Genomic DNA, 16,818 nt, shown 5'->3' on the forward strand with positions numbered 1-16,818 from the left:
TGCTTTTGTTTGGAGGCATTCACATCACCGCCTCTTCCACTCCTTGTAGTTACCGCCATAACATGATTGTTCCCACCCTTTGGGTTCACTACCATATCACTTGGTAGAGCACCCTTAGGGCGTGTATTCAAGGACTGAGAGATTTGACCTAGTTGCACCTCCAAATTCCTAATTGAAGTATTGTGAGAAGCCAATTGCGCATCGGAATCCGTATTCTTTTTCATCATTTGTTAGAACATCATTTCAATTCTACCCATTTCATTGTTGGATGAACTAGGACCCTGGGATGGAAAAGGAGGTGGATTGTTCGGTTGTTGGTACATTGGGGGCCTTTGAAAGCCTTGCCCCTGATTTCCTTGGTTATTGTTCCACCCGCCTTGGTTGTTGTTGTTTCCACCCCAATTGTTGTTGTTTCCCCAGTTTCCTTGATTGTTGCGGTTGTTATTTTGATTTCCCCAATTGTTGTTCCCTTGATGTTGATTATTCCAATTATTGTTGCCTTGTTGTTAGTTACCCCAATTGCCCTGGGATCGCCATTATTGTTGTTGGTTGGAAGAATTGCCTCTTTGGCCTTGGTAATTATTCACATATTGCACCTCTTCATTTTGCTCATCATAGCCATCATCTTGAAACCCATTACCATCATTGTCAAATTGATCCGAATTCCCTTGGTTCTGTTGACCTCTTCGCCTTCTTTGGTTCACTAGCATGTTAACACCCTCCATAGCATTCACTTGGCGAGGATTTTGGACTTGTTGCAACTGTGTCTTTGCCAATTGGTTCATTGTTGTTGTAAGTTCTGCTATAGCCTGTCCATGGTCATGTAGTTCTTTATGCAAATGAGTAACCGTAGGGTCACCCTGAGGCCCATTGGCTTTGCTTTGCCAAGCGGAGGATGTGTCAGCCATTTCATCAAGAATCTCGCAAGCTTCATCATAAGGCAGCTTCATGAAATTACCCCCAGCCAATTGGTTCACTATGCATTGATTTGTTGTATTGATGCCCCGATAGAAGGTTTGTTGTATCATCGCCTCTGTCATATCATTGTTGGGGCATTCCTTCACCATAGTTCTATATCGCTCCCAAATCTCATGCAGTGGTTCGGTATGCTCCTGCTTGAAGGCTAAAATCTCATCCCGTAGTGCTGCCATGTGCCCTGGACCGCCAACTTATCCTAAGTTGTGATGGAATGGTTGGGAAGTCGCTCAAGCCAGTCCAATGTTGTCCCCCTACGTGAGAAAGGGAAAAGCCTCAATCTAAGTGCATCCTCGGACACGTTGGTTTGCTTGCTCCCCCAACAGGTATCCACGAACCCCTTGAGATGTTTGTAAGCATTTTGAGTGGGGGAACCCGTGAAGTACCCACGATGCTCCAACAATGTCAGCATCACATTTGTTATTTGAAAATTGCCCGCCCGAATCCGGGGCGGAACAATAGCACTCGCATAGCCTTGGTTGGGAAGAACTCTAGGAGCCACTCTTGGAGGTGGCGGAGGAGGGTCTGGAATATTGTCATTTGCATTAGCCTGTCGGCCTCGACGTTGTCCTTGAGTTACAAAAGGCACCTCTTCGTCTCAAATGTCATCTACCTCCTCCCCCGAATTCATATTTCCAAGAGGGTCATTAGCATTTAAAGCCATTTTGGTACCTGTAGTATTGACATAAACAAATTAGTAACAAGAAGGAAAGAAGAACAAAACTCAAACCTAACTAAATAGATAGCCAAAACCGTTAGCTCCCCGGCAACGGCGCCAAAAAGTGATCGCAGCCAACTCCGCACTACTAATAAGTAGCAAGAGAGGGTCGCAATAGCTTTTACCCGATTTTAGGTCGGGATCGATATCCACAGAGAGCTAGAATTGGAATCGAGTATCTATCTAGTTTAGGATTGCGTATGTTTTCTTAATTACACTTCTCAACATTTTTGGGATTTTCTATATAATTCTACTTTTATCAAACTACAAATTGTAAATTAAGCTAAGAGTTAAAATGCTACAAGTTGTTCAAATAGGTTTAAAAGGTACTAGGGTAGTGACTTCCTCCTAGGTGGTCAATTGACGGGTACTTGAGTCTAAAGCATCTTTGACATATTTGGGGAGTATGATATAACCGTTGCACTAATTTACCCACTCTACACCTCTCGGTGGTTCAAGTGATTTTGCCCAATTGACTTTCTCAAGACCAATTGGGTATGCAAATTTGCACAAGCAACTAAGGTTCAAGACGTATTACTCTCTCGAGGTTTAACCCTTTAATTGGGGCTATCAATCTCTTGAGTATGCCCCAATTCCTTGTTGGATCAATTTCGGAGACTTAGGCTCTCTTTCTCAAGAAGAACCCTAGTCAACTAAATACAAACTAGTGTTTGCAACCACTAATTGAGCAATTAACCATGAAATTGACCCAAATATCAAACACCCATAATCAATCTAGCCCTAAAATACAAGACCCATCAATTACCCACACTGGGGTTGCGACACAACCCTAGCTTATGGGTCTAGCTACTCATAATTGAAGAAGAAAAACAAGAAATAGATGAAGATAAACTCATATTAATTAATTATTAAGATAAAAATAAAGATTCAATGTTGCAAAGTAGATAAAATTGCCCAAAATGGCTACAAGAGTCGTTCCCACGAGTGCAGCTGCTTCTAAAAAATATCTGATGCCCTAAAAATGGAAACAAGAAGCTATTTATACTAGGCCGAAAAATCTGGACAAAATGCCCCTGCGGGGTTAATGCGGACCGCACAAAATGGACCGCGGTCCGCACTGGGGCTTTGGCCTTGAAAAACAGATCTCTGAATCTTGGCATCGCGGACCGCAGAGAATGGACTGCAGCCGTGGAGGCTTCTAGTGCGGTCCGCGTAAAATGGACTGCGGACCGCGTAGGCTCGAAACTCTGAAAATGCAACCTCTCTGATTCTTGGCTCTGCGGACCGCACTAAGTCGACTGTGGCCGCATTGCCTTCAGTGCGGACCACACAAAACCTAGTGCGGCTGCACTGCCTCTTAGCTTGGAATTTAGCTTCTCTGAATCTCCTAGTGCGGACTGCACAATGTTGTGTGCGGCCGCACTAGGCTTGTTTTTGCTGAGCTTGTCTTGTCTTTGGCACTTGGCAAGTTTCACTCCTTTTGAGCTGATCTTTGACATCACGTCACTTTGGTGATCAAACCTGCAATCAAGTACAACTTGTGAGCCTTTTTGGGACTATTCTGTATGAATTTCTAATCGAAGCATAAGCAAGAAGGAGTATAAAATGCGTCAAAATCCCTAGTTATCATTCATCACCCAACCTTTTCTCACTTCTGCAATGGACATCCCGCATCTGCGAAGTCGCTTCTGCGACTAAGGCTCCGCAGATGCGGCTACACCAACACCAGAAATCTTTAGCAATGGAACAAGAAATAAAAATGATCTGAACCACGTACGTAACTCACCCGATCCCCCTCGAGACACCGTCCAAATATACCAACAAGCACCGTAACATAATATAAATCTACTCGAGGCCTCAAGTAAGGCATACCAACATTGAACAGACGAATTGCACCTCAAATCAAACTTAATGAATTTTTGAACTTTCAACTTCCGGAACTCGTGCCGAAACATATAAAATCAACTCAAAATGAACTCAAATTTTGCACACAACTCCAAAATGGCATAACGAAGCTATTCCATTTCCCATAACCATAATCCAAATTTGATATCCTCAATGTCAAATCTCATTCAAACTTATGAACTTTCAAAACCCTAAAATTTTCAACATCCACCAATTAGCGTCGAAACCTTCTAGAAATATCCAAATGTAATTCGGGACATACGCGTGAGTCCAAAATCATCATCCGGACCTAACGGAACCATCTAAACTCTGATCTGAGGTCAAATACTAAAAAGTCAATCTTGGTCAACTCTTCCAACTCTAAAGCTTCAATCATGAAATTCATTCTTCCAAATCAATTATGAATAACCTGAAAACCAAAACTGACGATTCTGACAAGTCATAATACATCATATGATGCTTCTCAAGACTTCAAATAGCTGAATGGAATGAAAATTCTCAAAACGACCGGTTGGGTCGTTACAACATAAACGCCATAAAGGTCGGGACAGGGCCCCGCCACACCAATCTATACATGTCCAAAGCATACTGACTAAATGGGAAACTTCGGAGCAAGTGGAGTGATCCAACACCTTCTGTTGAGTTAATAGTCTACTAGGATGAGTGTCAACCTGTCTATCTGGATCTACAATGATGAAACGCACCATCCCAGGCAAAAGGGACGTCAGTACGAATAAAGTACCGAGTATGTAAAGCAGGAAAGAATAAATAAGAACAGTAATGGAAAGAGGGATAAAAAATATACAACATGTAACATCTAAGTGCCTTTGAGGGCTACTGACATGAAATGCATGATATATATATATATATATATATACGCCTCTATGGGCATCATCATCTAATATTGTACCCCGCCATAATAGGCTGGGTAAAAATGTACCTCGCCATGACAAGGCCCGGTAGAATCATACCTGGCCACGTGGAGCTCGGTAAAACCCAACTAATCAGTAGTTGCACAGTAGGTGTTATACTCGGCTGAAAATAGCACGGCTTAGTAGAGTAAAATAAATATATATATCTAATGCATCCTGGACTCATGAAATCATGTCCTAAACCTTTTGAAGTGACATAGGGTCATTGCACCTTCAATTAATGTTATGGACATCCATACCATCAATATGGACCTCAATAGGATTCATGGATCATACATACATTCTTAGAATAACTTTATAAGGAAAGAACAACATGGACAACCTTAGTTGCTAGGAATAGATCCAGTATGAAATAGTGTATCGTTTACGTTCATTTCACTTTAGATCATGCCAAAAGAAAGAAGGAAGTGCCTCAACATACCTTATCACAAACTGTCTGATAACCATGTTGAATTCCTCTCATCGCACTTTAATCTACAATAACAATAATAAGCCTATCGTTAAGCTATGAAAGATGCAACTATCGTACCATGAACGACAAACTTATTTTATATTAAATTGGACAGCATCTCCCCTGTTTTCCTTACTTTACCAAGTCCTTCAACCAATTCGAACCAATATAACCTTCACCTAAATACTTTCAACACCACAACACAAATCAAGCTACATAACAACAAGTGCATAAACATCACCAACGAAACTACTATTTAACACAACAAATGGCAAACTCAGATTGAATCCCTTTTGTACCTTTTAACCCCAAAGTCATTCATACATTAACATAACAACACAGCCATCATGATATAAAGTACAATGGGAAGACTTCTGATGTAACAATCCGGCCGGTCATTTCATGAGTTACCGCTTCATTTCCCCCATTGCTGCTTCTTTATGTGTTATTCAGTTGTATTATATGGTATCGGGTTGGATGGTTCGGGTTCGGAATAGTTTTGGAAAGGAATGAGACACTTTGTCTCTTTTGAGTAAGCTTAAGTTGGAAAAGTCAACCGGATATTGACTTATGTGGAAAAGGTCTCGGATGTGAATTCTGATGGTTCGGATAGCTTCCTTAGGTGATTTGGGACTTAGGAGCATGATCAGAATGTATTTTGGAGGTACGGAGTACATTTAGGCTTGAATTGATGAAATTGGAATTTTGGCATTTTTCTAGTTAGTAGTGGAAATTTTGATATAGCGGTCGGAATGAAATTCAGAAAATTGAAGTATGTCTATTGTGTCATTTGGGACGCGTGTGAAAAATTTTAGGTCATTCGGATGAGGTTTGATAGATGTTTTAAGAAAGCAGAATTTGGAAGTTTTGAAATTTCTTAGACTTGAATCAGAGAGTAGTTTGATGTTTTGATGTTGTTTTGAGTGTTCCGAAGGTTGGAACAAGTTTGAATGATGTTATGGGATATGTTGGCATGTTTGGTTGAGGTCCCGAGGGCCTCAGGTGAGTTTCAAGTGGTTAACGGATCAAATTCTTATTTTGGGAAGTTGTAGATTTTCTTGTTTTTATTGCAGAAGAATTTGTTCTTCGCGTTCACAAAGATAGTCCCGCGTTCGCGAAGAAGAGGTGGGCCAAGAGAAGAAAATATTCTTCGCGTTCATGAGTCTGGGGTCGCGTTCGTGTAGGTTTGGATTCCAGTGAATCGCGAACGCGTGGGAGGACTCGCATTTGCAGGGTAATTGGAGCAGCTGGGACCCCAGGAGTTTTGTGCTTCGCGTTCGCATAGGTAAGGTCACGTTCGCAAAGGCTTGGAAAGTTGAAGCTTCGCGTTCGCGTGGAGGATGTCGCTCCTATTATGCCAGAAGATGAGCAGCGTAGATTGGAGAGGTTTGGTAGACTTCAGCCTCCGACTTTTAGTAGGGTACAGGGCGAGGATACCCAGGGTTTCTCGGACAAGTGTCAGAGGATGCTTCGGACCGCGAGTATTTTGGAAACCAGTGGGGTCTCGTTCACTACTTTCCAATTCTCAGGGGCTGCACTTAGATGGTGGGAGGCTTACGAGAGGCGTAGGCCGGTTGATGCAGCGCCCTTTCTTGGCAGCGGTTCTCCATTTTCTTCCTGGAGAAGTTTGTACCCGAGTCTCGCCCAGAGGAGCTACGTAGGCAGTTGGAGCAGCTTCGTCAGGGTGATTGATCTGCTATACATTATGAGATGCGGTTCTCTGAGTTGGCTTGTCATGCGGTCTGGTTGGTTCCCAGATATCGAGAGAGGATCAAGAGGTTTACAGATGGCTTCGGTTTTTAGCTTCGGTTGCTTATGACTAGAGAGAGAGTATCTGGTGCTACCTTTGATGAGGTTGTTGACATATCTCGACAGATTGAGATGGTTCATGGTCAGGAGAGGTTTGAGCGGGAGGCTAAGAGGCCTCGTGGTTAGGGTGGATTCAGTGGTACTCCTCACGGAGGTCAGTTTCAGCATGGCAGAGGTTGTCCATTCAGGCATGCTCAGTTAGCTCGCACAGGTTATCGTGGGGCATCATCGAGCCATGGTTCTCACAGCTCTCATCAGGGTCATGCATCACTCAATGCCCTTCCAGCCCAGAGTTCGTCCCGTGCTCCATCAGTTCAGGGCTCTACTATGCCAGGTTATTCTGCTAGTCATCCCGGTGCTAGGGGTTCCCTTCAGTCCCCGTCTCTAACACCAGGGGATTGTTATGAGTGTGGAGAGTTGGAGCACATGTGGAGACAATGTCCTCGTGTACTTGGGGTTCATCTCAACAAAGGAGTCAGCCATCAACTTCAGCACAAGTTACTTCATCACCCACCCAGCCAGCTAGAGGTCGAGGACAGTTAGCTAGGGGTTGTCCCAGAGGGGGTGGTCGATCAGGTAGTGGTCAGGACCGGATTGAAGTAAGTAATAATTGTAAATGTTGTCCTGAGGGTATGAAACCCTGGATTTCACATCGCTGTGCTACTTTGAGGTGACGCACACATTAGAAGATGAGCGTGGGGTCATGCACCGTTGGGGATTGTGACTTGGTCCGTCCCGTACGACTATTAAGTAGTGTAATTGATTGAAAACTGTTTGAAATCATTGTGTTTTGGGAAGTACTATTATGTTTTGGGTTGAATGCCAAATCTGGGCATCGTGCCAACTGTTTTGGACCCTTAGGGGCTCTTTACTACTATTACTCAATGTTTTAACTTAATATATATACTTTGTCATGCTGTATTCTACTGTTTTCATAACTAATTTAAATGATATTTTGGGCTGAGCATCATGTTTTACTATTGCCCAAGTGGCTTGAGAGATTTCTGACTGAGTGAGACCGAGGGCCTGTATGTGAGGATATCATGTAATCGAGCTGCACGCCACGGCATGTGTACTGATTTATGATATATGAGAGGTCGAGGGCCTGATTTGTTATGCCACGAGATGGTTTCTGATAGCGCTTGGGTTGTAGGAGCCCCTCTAGAGTCTGAACACCCCCAGTGAGTGCGGCTACCCAGTATGAGAGATGTGATATAGCCCGAGGAGCTGCGAGTGATTCTGAGGTAGACCAAGGGGATGGATCTGTTGATACTTGGCCTGAGGGGCGATTGTGGTACATGTTTGGCATGAGGGGATGTTACGTTTCTATCCTTGTACTCACTGTTTTCATGACTCGTTTGAAACTATTGAAAGATGTTTTAAAAAGGTTTTACTGAATTGAGTTGTTTTTGCGAGCTTTATTGATTCACTGTATTGTTCTGCACATACACTATTTTGTTGTACTTTTATGACATGAAATCACTTGTTTTCTCACTGCTAAACTGTGTTTACTTTTATTACTTACTGAGTTGGTGTACTCACATTACTCCCTGCACCTTGTGTGCAGATCCAAGAGTCTTGGAACGCAATAGTGAGTGCTGATCCGTCTTCCAGTAGATCTCCGGAGTTGACTAGGTAGCTGCTTGGCATTCACAGGCCTATGCTTCTCCTTCCTATCTTATTTAGATTGTCTCAATAGTTTATTTTTGGACTATGTCGTCCTTTCTTGTTTCTAGACGAGTTGTAATTGCTCATGACTGGTGATACCCCAATGTCGGGCTTTTATTATATTTCACACTGCTTGTTTGAACTTACATTATGCTATTTTAGTTAATTAATGGTTTTAAATGACTTCTTATGATCTTCTGGTTGGTTTTTTTTTTTTGGGTTTGTGTCGGCTAGCCTAGTTTCACAATAGGCTCTATCATGACCGGGTATGTTTAGGGTCGTGACAAGTTGGTATCAGAGCCTAGGTTACATAGGTCTCACAAGTCATGAGCAGGTTTAGTAGAGTCTCGCGGATCGATACGGAGACGTCTGTACTTATCCTCGGGAGGCTATAGAACCTTTTAGGAAAAACATCATATTCTTGAATTCCTGTCGTGCGAATCTGTTGATTCTGGGACTAAACTTCTGTTATTCTATTCTCTCACAGATGGTGATGACATATGCTACCGGTCAGGATAGGCGACCACCAGTACCACCAGTTATGGCCACCATAGGCCGAGGACGTGGTCGAGGCCGTGGTAGAGGCAGGTGTGTAGCCCGCATAGCAGCTAGGGCAGCACCTACAAATCCACCAGTAGCCCCAATTCATGATCAGTTCCCAGTTGTGGATGCTCCAGCAGCACCACCTCAGGCACCGGCTATGCCTATTGTGATTTCAGGCCATCAGGAGGCCCTGGCCCAGATTCTATCAGTGTGCACTGTCCTAGGTCAGGCGGTCTCAGTTACTACAGCCGCAGCTACTTCTCAGGTCGGGGGAGGAACTCAGACTCCCACCGCTTGCACACCTGAGCAGGTCGTGCAGGGACTTCAAACACTAGGGGCACCTCCAGCGCAGCCGTTTCCAGTCGCTCAGGACTATGTAGCTCCTATTATGCCAGAGGGCGAGCAGCGCAGATTGGAGAGGTTTGGTAGACTTCAACCTCCAACTTTCAATGGGGTAGAGGGCGAGGATGCCCAGGGTTTCTTGGACAAGTGTCAGAGGATGCTTTGGACCGCGAGTATTTTGAAGACCAGTGGGGTCTCATTCACTACTTTCCAGTTCTCAGGGGCTACACTTAGATGGTGGGAGGCTTATGAGAGGCGTAGGCCGGTTGACGCAGTGCCCTTTCTTGGTAGTAGTTGTCCATTATCTCCGTGGAGAAGTTTGTACCTGAGTCTCGCCGAGAGGAGCTGAATAGGCAGTTCGAGCAGCTTCGTCAGGGTGACAGATTTGCTACACATTATGAGATGCGGTTCTCTGAGTTGGCTCGTCATGCGGTCTGGTTGGTTCCCACATATCGAGAGAGGATCGGGAAGTTTATAGATGGCCTCGGTTTTCAGCTTCGGTTGCTTATGACCAGAGAGAGAGTATCTAGTGCAACATTTGATGAGGTTGTTGACATATCTCGACAGATTGAGATGGTTCGGCTAAAAGGCCTCGTGGTTAGGGTGGATTCAGTGGTACTCCTCATGGAGGTTAGTTTCAGCACGGCAGAGGCCGTCCATTCAGGCATGCTCAGTCAACTCGCCCAGGTTATCGCGGGGCATCATCGAGCCATAGTTCTCACAGTTCTCATCAGGGCCATTCTTCACTCAATGCCCTTCCAGCCCAGAGTTCATCCCGTGCTCCATCAGTTCAGGGCTCTTCTATGCCAGGTTCTTCTGCTAGTCATCCCGGTGCTAGGGGTTCCCTTCAGTCCCCGTCTCCAACACCAGGGGGTTGTTATGAGTGTGGAGAGTTGGGAAACATATGGAGATAGTTACCTCATCGTATTAGGGGTTCATCTCAGCAAAGGAGTCAGCCATCGACTTCAGCACCAGTTACTTCATCACCCACCCACCCAGCTAGGGGTCGAGGACAGTTAGCTAGGGGTCGCCCCAGAGGGGGTGGTCGATCAAGTGTTGGCCAGGATAGGATTGAAGTAAGTAATGATTGCAAATGTTGTCCTGAGGGTATGAAACCCAATATTTCACATCGTTGTGCTACTTTGAAGTGACACACACGTTAGAAGAGGAGCGTGGGGTCGTACACCTTTGGGGATTGAGACTTGGTCCGTCCCGTATGACTATTAAGTAGTGTAATTGATTGAAAACTGTTTGAAATCATTATGTTTTGGAAAGTATTATTATGTTTTGGGCTGAATGCCAAATCTGGGCCTCGTGCCAACTGTTTTGGACCCTTAGGGGCTCTTTACTACTATTACTCATAGTTTTAACTTAATATCTGTACTCGGTCATGCTATATTCTACTGTTTTCGTAACTCAGCCATGTTTACTCCGTTTTGATAATTTGAATGATATTTTGGGCTGAGCATCATGTTTTACTGTTGCTCGAGTGGCTTGAGAGATTTCTGACTGAGTGAGGCCGAGGGCCTGTATTGTGAGGATATCATGGGATCGATCTGCGCGCCACAGCATGTGTACTGGTTTATGATATATGAGAGGTCGAGGGCCTGATTTGTTATGCTACAAGATGGTTTCTGATAGCGCTTGGGATATAGGAGTCCATCCGTAGTCTGAACACCCCCAGTGAGTGCGTGGACCGAGTGTGAGAGATGTGATATTGCCTGAGGGGTTGTTGTTGTTTCAGGTTGTTGCCCTAGGGGCTAGTTACAAGTGATTGTGAGGTAGCCCAAGGGGATAGATCTGTTGATACTTTGCCCGAGGGGGGATTGTGGTACATGTTTTGCCTAAGGGGATGTTACGTTTCTATCCTTTTACTCACTGTTTTCATCACTCGTTTGAAACTATTGAAAGATGTTTTAAAAAGGTTTTACTGAACTGAGTTGTTTTTACGAGCTTTATTGATTTACTGTATTGTTATACACATACACTATTTATTTGTAGTTTTATGACGTGAAATTACCTGTTTTCTTACTGCTCAAGTGCTTTTACTTTTATTACTTACTGAATTGGCATACTCACATTACTCCCCGCACCTTGTGTGCAGATCCAGGAGTCTCGGAACGCGATAGTGAGTGTTGATCCGTCATCTAGCAGGTCTCCGGAGTTGACTAGGTAGCTGTTTGGCGTTCGCAGCCCCATGCTTCTCCTTCCTATCTTATTTAGATTGTCTTAGTAGTTTATTTTTGGACTATGTCGTCCTTTCCTTTTTCTAGACGAGTTATAGTTGCTTATGGCTGGTGACACCCCGATGTCGGGCTTCTATTATATTTTCGCACTGTTTGTTTAAACTTACATTATGGGATTTTAGTTAATTAATGGTTTTAAATGGCTTCTTATGATCATCTAGTTGGGTTGTTTTTGGGTTTGTGTCGCTTGGCCTAGTTTCACGACAGGCGCCATCACGACCTGGTCAGTTTTAGGGTTGTGAAAGGTTGGTATCAGAGCCTAGGTTACATGGGTCTCACAAGTCATGAGCAGGTTTAGTAGAGTCTCGCGGATCGGTAGGGAGACGTCTGTACTTATCCTCGGGGGGCTGCAGAACATTTTAGGAAAAACTTCATATTCATGAATTCATATCGTACGAATCTGTTGATTCTGGTACTAAACTTCTGTTATTCTATTCTCTCACAGATGGTGAGGACACGTGCTACCGGTTAGGATGGGCGACCACTAGTACCACCAGCTGGAGCCACCAGAGGTCGAGGACGCGGTCGAAGGCGTGGTAGAGGAAGGTGTGTAGCCCGCATAGCAGCTGGGGCAGCACCTGCAGATCCACCAGTCGCCCCAATTCATGATCAGTTCCAAGTTGTGGATACTCCAGCAACGCCACCTCACGCACCGACTGTGCCTATTGTGATTCAAGGCCTTCAAGAGGCCCTGGCCCAAATTCTATTAGTGTGCACTGTCCTAGCTCAGGCGATCTTAGTTACTACAACCGCAGCTACTTCTCAGGTGGGGGAGGGACTAAGACTCCCGCCGCTCGCACACTTGAGCAGGTTGTGCAGGGACTTCAAACACCGGTGGCACCTCCAGCGCAGCTGGTTGCAGCTGCTCAGGACTATGTAGCTCCTATTATGCCAGAGGACGAGCAGCAGATTGGAGAGGTTTGGTAGACTACAGCCTCCGACTTTGAGTGGCATAGAGGACGAGGATGCCCAGGGTTTCTTGGACAAGTGTCAGAGGATGCTTCGGACCGCGAGTACTTTGGAGACTAGTGGGGTCTCGTTCACTACTTTCCCGTTCTTAGGGCTGCACTTAGATGGTGGGAGGCTTACGAGAGGCGTATGCCGGTTGACGTAGCGCCCTTTCTTGGCAGCAGTTCTCCATTCTCTTCCTGGAGAAGTTTGTACCTGAGTCTCGCCGAGAGGAGCTGCATAGGCAGTTCGAGCAGCTTTATCAAGGTGACAGATCTGCTACACAATATGAGATGCGGTTCTCTGAGTTGGCTCGTCATGCGGTCTGTTTGGTTCCCAGAGATCGAGAGGTTTATAGATGGCTTCAGTTTTCAGCTTCGATTGCTTATGACCAAAGAGAGAGTATCTGTTGCTACCTTTGATGAGGTTGTTGACATAGCTCGACAGATTGAGATGGTTCATGGTCAGGAAAGGTTTGAGCGGGAGGCTAAGAGGCCTCGTGGTTAGGGTGGGTTTTGTGGTACTCCTCACGGAGGTCAGTTTCAGCACGGCAGAGGCCGTCCATTCAAGCATGCTCACTTACCTCCCCAGGTTATCATGGGGCATCATCGAGCCATGGTTCTCACAGTTCTCATCAGGGCCATTCATCACTCAATGCCCTTCCAGCCCAGAGTTCGTCCCGTGCTCCATCAGTTTAGGGCTCTTTTATGCCAGGTTCTTCTGCTAGTCATCCCGGTGCTAGGGGTTCCCTTCAGTCCCGGTCTCTAGCACTAGGGGGTTGCTATGTGTGTGGAGAGTTGGGGAACATGTGGAGGCAGTGTCCTCGTCGTCTTGGGGGTTCATCTCAGCAAAGGAGTCAACCATCGACTTCTGCACTAGTTACTTCATCACCCACCCACCCAGCTAGGGGTGGAGGACAGTCAGTTAGGGGTCGCCCCAGAGGGGGAGGTCGATCAGGTGGTGGTTAGGACCATTTCAGATACTGTGATTACAGGTATTGTCTCAATTTGCCACAGAGATTCCTCTGTGTTATTTGATCCTCGTTCCACTTTTTCATATGTGTCATCATATTTTGCTCATTATTTGGATATCTCTTGTTTTATCTGTTCGTGTATCTACTCTGGTGGCGATACTATTATTGTAGATCGTATATATCGGTCATGTATGGTGACTATTGGGGGTTTCGAGACCCAAGTGGACCTTCTGTAGCTTTGTATGGTTGACTTTGATGTGATACTGGGCATGGACTAGTTATCTCCGAGTCGTGCTATTTTGGATTGTCATGCTAAGACAGTGACGTTGGCTATGGCAGGTGTGCCACGGATTGAGTGGCGAGGTTCGACTGATTTTTTTCCTAATAGGGTGATTTCATTTCTGAAGGCCCAGCGGATGGTTGGGAAATGTTGTCTTTCATACTTAGCTTTTGTGAGGGATGTCAGTGCAGAGACTCCTACTATTGATTCAGTCCCGGTAGTGAGGGGCTTTCGGGATGTGTTTTCTGTTGACCTGTCGGGCATGCCACCGGACAAGGATATTGATTTTGGTATTGATATGGTGACGGACATGTCATGCCCCAACCTCGGGAGGCGGGACCGTCGCTCAATCGAGTGAACCCAACTGAGCAAGCCTTATCAAACACTTCCTACCCAACTCGATGCGAATAAGGAAATCATGCTTCCATTCATTTATTTAGACGAGGAAAGATAGTACATCCTACAATGTTAGTTCATTTTAAATCACAACATTAAACCGTCGATAAGTTCCAAGACTCCATACAATTATACTTTAGAGAAGCGAGAATTAGGATTACAACTTTAGAGACATTCACTTTAATCATATACACATTACCACCATGAGTGTAGCATGGCGTCCGATCTCGGCCTAATCGGCTAGGCCACCTTACAAGGCGTTTCCCTTTTCCATCAATCATCTCATTTACATCTTTGTTTCACATATATCGTTCCATAGGCACATGGGGCCACAACTATCATGTCATATATTTGGCACTAGGCCACATTTCACATCATTCCTAATTTCAATGTTAGATTCGTAATTCAAGATAATAAGTGCACACAAGAGCAACTAAAATTGTAGGCATATAGGAGACTTCACATAGATGGCACAATATATGCAGCTTCGATTTCAATTTAAGGTCCAAGCATTTCAATTCATGATCCATAGTCCTTGCACCTTTTCGAGTTATCAAGAATAGCATATTGATCATATCGAGACATACTTTCCATGCATATGAGGTTGCAACACCAATTCAAGTGAAATAACAATCAATACAACAATTCAATTTTTAATCTTACTGTATTCACACAATCACCGATAAAGCTTAATTTCTAAAAGACGGGGTTTTAGCCATACATACCTCAACCGAGCTTTCCTTAATCCTATAAAGTTCCTGAATGTTCGCACTTCAATCTATTTAAGCAATATAGCACAATTTAACTCATAATCAAGAAAAGATCATAATCTAGGCTCTCTTGAGCATTTTATCGAGCATTTAGTGTTCATTAAGGCCTTATGGTTCTTTTATGCAAGATTACACTAGCCTATTACCCATGCCTCTTTATTTATAGTTCCCCATATTCTTCAAGAACACATGCATGCAATGCAATCCCCCTTATCCCCATGAATTACCTCCCTAATGACCCCTTGTAGCTATGTGTAAAAATAAGAGCTGAGGTGATGAAGTCTTACCTCTTGGGATGAAGGTTTAGGTCCCTCACTTGATTATCTTCAATGATTTAACAAGGATTCATGGAGTAATTTTGATGGGAAGCACTTTCCCTCTCTTGGACCCCTCTCTCTCTCTCTCTAAAAGTGTCAGGAAGTAGGCTCAAAATGAGCTATTGCACAGGATATAACGACAGGGGGTCGGGTTTAAAATTTAGAAAACTGGAGCCCCGACTCAGGTCTGCGATCGCAAAGTTGACATGCGGTCCGCATAATGGACCGCAAAAAATGCTCCCCTAAAACTGAACACACTATCTGGGTCTACGGCAGGAATGCGGTCCGCATACACGTTCTGCGGTCGCATAATGCACCGTAGAACTGCCCTTTACAAAATCCTAAGGAAATTATGCGACGACTATGCGCTCCGTATATTGGTTATGTGATCGCATAATCGACCGCATAGTTGACCTCAAATTTGACCAACACACTGACTCACTCTGCGACGGATATGCGGTCCGCATTCTCGACCGCATAATCGCATTTTCTGGAAAACTTTAATTCTTGACTTTTTAATGCATAGATCAGTACAAAGGCGAAGAATTTTATGCATTTCTAACACATATTCCTAATTTGGCACTACGAGCTTTTGAGTTTTTGGGTAGAATTTTCACGGGGCCTTACAGGGCACTCAGCCTATTTCTATTCCAACGTATCGTATGGCACCAGCAGAGTTGAAAGAGTTGAAGGAGCAGCTTTAGGAACTCCTTGATAAATTCGGCCTAGTGTGTCGCCTTGGGGTGCACCTGTTCTATTTGTGAAGAAGAAGGATGGCACAATGAGGATGTGCATTGACTACAAGAAGTTGAAAAAAGTTACAATCAAGAACAAGTATCCTTTGCCTCGTATCGATGATTTATTTGACCAGCTTCAGGGAGCGAGAGTGTTCTCCAAGATTGATCTCCGTTTAGGGTATCAGCAACTGAAGATTAGGGACTTGGATATTCTTAAGACAGCTTTCAGGACTCGATATGGTCATTATGAGTTCCTTGTAATGTCTTTTGGGCTGACCAATGCCCCAGTAGCGTTCATGCATTTGATGAATAACGTGTTTCGGCCTTATCTCGACTCGTTCGTGATTGTTTTCATTGATGATATTCTGGTGTACTCGCGTAGTCAGGAGGAGCACGCAGAGCATTTGAGAGTTGTGTTGCAGAGGTTGAGGGAAGAGAAGCTTTATCCAAATTTCTCCAAATGTGAGTTTTGGCTCAGTTCGGTAGCTTTCGTGGGACATGTGGTGTCCAGTGAGGGTATTCAAGTTGATCCGAAGAAGATAGAGGCGGCTCAGAGTTGGCCCAAATTGTCGTCAGCCACAGAGATTCACAGCTGTCTTGGTTTGGCAGGTTATTACCGTCAGTTCGTTCAGAGATTTTCATTGATAGCATCACCCTTTATCAAATTGACTCAAAAGGGTGCTCCATTCAGGTGGTCGGATGAGTTTGAGGCGATCTTTCAGATGCTCAAGACTGCCTTGACCATAGCTCCAGTGTTAGTTTTACCAACAGCTTTAGGTTCATATACAGTGTACTGTGATGCTTCGAGAGTTGGTATTGGGTGTGTATTGATGCAGGAGGGTAGAGT

The sequence above is a fragment of the Nicotiana attenuata genome, chromosome 5 (assembly GCF_001879085.1).
Source record: "Nicotiana attenuata strain UT chromosome 5, NIATTr2, whole genome shotgun sequence".
NCBI lineage: Eukaryota > Viridiplantae > Streptophyta > Magnoliopsida > Solanales > Solanaceae > Nicotiana > Nicotiana attenuata.